Source organism: Lactuca sativa, chromosome 7 (assembly GCF_002870075.4).
Source record: "Lactuca sativa cultivar Salinas chromosome 7, Lsat_Salinas_v11, whole genome shotgun sequence".
Lineage (NCBI taxonomy): Eukaryota > Viridiplantae > Streptophyta > Magnoliopsida > Asterales > Asteraceae > Lactuca > Lactuca sativa.
The window spans coordinates 66057793-66061580 of record NC_056629.2 but is presented as its reverse complement, the minus strand read 5'-3'; positions in this window follow the sequence as shown (position 1 = coordinate 66061580).

Here is a 3788-nt window from a genome sequence, read left to right as displayed (position 1 = left end):
GTAGAACCACTACAATCCCCTGTTGTTGATGTCTTCCATTCTAAGAAAAGCCTTTTAGAACATGCAAGGGGTTCAATAATTTCCTCAATCCTAACTTTACTAGGGTTAAGGGACGTTAAATATGTCTTCAACATTATCTTACTATGCTCTGTAAAAACTTCAATAAGTGAATGTTTCTCCACATATCTCCTTAAGTGGTTAATATCACTATCACAAGCCAAAGCAAACAAACCAGTGTCCAAATCTAATAATGGTCTTTTGAAGTGATAATACAATAGCTTACCTTCCTCCACGCAGCAAATGATGTCCATCATTTCATCAATATCATGAACAGATAACTCGCCAATGTCCACTAAATCAACATACTTTACTTTTCCCTTTAATTATCTCCTTCCAGGAAACTTTGTAAAAAATCCATTATAAAACAGTTTAATCGAGAATATTGATGGATTCCCACCAGTGAGAACGATAATGAAGCTTAGTTTTTGAGAGTTTGTGCTTTAGATGAGAGTATTAAACACAAAAATACTTATTGTAAACTCGTCCAACGTCTATTTCCGCCATGTCTGCTCGAATCCTCCACCCCACCATTGTTGCCTTTAGGAAATCTTAATTGAAATCGAGTAGGTTAGGGTTTTCTACGTGATTTAGTTGAGAGAAATGGTATGTGTAACGTAAACGAGAAAGATGATCGGGAAGATATAAGAAACGTTTGCCATATCCATTTAGGCGCCATGTGTAAAAGGACGAATATACCCTTGGTGTGCCAGACACGTGATATACTTAACGCAGAAGAATGACAGAAAACGTCAATATGGACTAGGCGCGTAATAAAATGAAACCTTGAGGACTATACGAGTGCAAAAAAAAAGTTAGGGACTAAACACATAATTTTACCTAAACCACAGGGACCATTTCAGTAATTTACTCTATTTATTTTGTATATATAGGATACTTTAAGTGGAAAATGCCAAAAGACATTTGATGGATTTTTTATGATGAGATATGACCTGAATATTTGGTGTGAATTTATCCTTGTATATTTTTTTTATTAAAAACGTTTTCGGCAAGAATTTATTTTAGTTATTGTTTGTTGGTGCAAATGCAAATAAAGGACTAATATGGGAATTTATTTTAATTTATCAAAATATTATTTAATCTTAAAAAGTGAGTTTGTTATTTTTGTGTTTGTGTTTTTATGTAACGACTACATTGTTTCTAAAATTGAATAAACAGCACCATACAATCGTACATGCTTGCTACATCATCACCATTAAAAATAAATCCGTACGGGTTAACAAAAATATTGCAACATATTTTTTACTCGGTTTAAAACCGACACCAAACTAATACAAACCGAAACCGTATTAAAAAATCGTAAAACCAAGCCATTGAAAAACCGCACCCAACGATTTATAAAATGAAAAACCGTATTTTGAGGTTTGCAATTCGGTTCGACCCTAAAACCACACCATACTCACCCCTAATATTGGTGTTTGAACAAGGAGAAAAACACGTATTTGTCGATTGAAGATGACCACAATTGTTAAAGGATATGATTTGATTTTCTATTTATTTTGTAATTAAGGTTGCTTTTAATGGGATTTGGTGCTATTGCTTCTTGACTTTCTTCAAGATATGAAATGAAGTGCTAAGACAAAATTGCAAAAATGATTCCCATGGTTTTTTATTTTATATGATTATGGTCCAAACGTTTGAAAAGTTGCAGATTTCGTCATTTTCAATAAGTTTTATTGTGGTTTGGTCCCTTATCCGTTAAGTTTAACTGGTTAGCTGTTAACTTTTTTAAAATGACAATTTTACCCTCATGGACCATTTTCGCAGTTTTGTCTTTTACCATACCATAAGGATCATTTTTGTATACATTCTTTTTTATTTTATTAAAGTATTATATATTAATAAATATTATTTTTAATATATAATATTATATATTAATAAATATTGTTTTATTGGATTATTAATTTATTATAGTTGATTTTTTTTTTTGATTTTTTTTGTTAGAGTAATTCTTTTTATTGAGTTATTATATATCAATACATATAGTTTTTAATATATAATATTTATATCATAATAAATATTATATTATTAGATTATTAATTTCTTTCAGTTAATAGTTTTAATTCTTTTTTTTAAATTATTTTTATTGGATTATTTCTTTTATTTCTTGTAATTTATTATTTTCTTCATATACTAAATATTATTTTATTGGATTACTAATTAATTTTAGTTAATTCTTTTTTTTTTAAATTGTCGAAGTAATTATTTTTTATTGAATTATTATATATCAATACATATAGTTTTTAATATATAATATTTATATCATAATAAATATTATATTATTGGATAATTATTATTTTTTAGTTAATTTTTATAATTTCTTTTTTTGTTAAACTATTTTTTATTGGATTATTACTTTTAATTTATTATTTTCTTCATATCTTAAATATTATTTTATCGGATTATAATAATAGTTCTTGTTAATTTTATTGGTTCCACCACAAAGTCATGGAATACGCAAAATATAATATTTATTATGATATAAATATTATATATATAAATATTATATATATAAATATTATATGTTAAAAACTATATGTATTGATATATAATAATTTAATAAAAAAGAATTACTCCAACAATTTTTTTTAAAAAATCAACTAAAATAAATTAATAATCCAATAAAAAAATATTTATTAGTTTATAATATTATATATTAAAAATAATATCTATTAATATATAATACTTCATTAAAATAAAAAAGAATATATGCTAAAATGGTCCTTATTGTACAACAAAAGACAAAACTGTGAAAATGGTCCTTGGGGGTAAAATTATCATTTTAAGGAACTTAACAGATGAGGGACCAAAACCACAACAAAACTTGTTGAAAAGGATTAAATCTGCAACTTTTCAAACGTTTGGACTGTAACCACATAAAATGAGAAACCACATGGACCATTTTTGCAGTTTTATCAACTAACAATATGAGCAGCAATTTTTCGTGACATCTTATCTCTATTCGGCAAGTCAAGTCCCAACATTGATTTTGAAGTTATAATTGATTTTATGATACTTGACAATATGTTGATTTCCTTAGAATAACACGGTGAAAGTAATGAAGATAAGGGCAAATTTGTAATTTGAGAGAGAGAAATACGTAATTTCGTTATAAAATTGGAAGGCTTCTATAAAATGAAATATTTCCCCTCGTGTGCTTTGGAACATGATGGGCGTGTTTGTTACGGAATTTTTGGAAGCGTTTGGGAACTTCTAGCTTTTAACTTTTGATAAAACGCTTTAGTTTAAACAAAAAGCTCTGTTTAGTAGCACGAGCGTTAAGCTTTTAGATTTAACAAAACGCTCTGATTCTAAAATCTACTTCATGTAGCGTTTAACAAAACGCGTCTGAGCTTTTGAAATCAATTTCTGTAATTACCCTTAAAAATATATTTATATATTTATTTATTTTTAATCAATTGTCCTTTTACGTAATTTTATATATTTCAAAAGCTTCCAGTTACTTTTGCCAAACATTCATATAACAAATAAAAGTTATAGTTTCCCGCTATCAGCTACCTGTTACCCGCTACCAGCTAACCGCTACCCGCTTCCAGCTAACAGCTATTTTTGTCAAACACGCTCGATAAGTTTTAACCGGGCAAGACAAACGGCGTTAAGCTCCGGGACCAAGGAAGTTGCAAAACAAAACTGCAGAGACGGTGCATGTTTAAATTGAAAAACACAGGAGTTGATTTAAAAAAGCACCA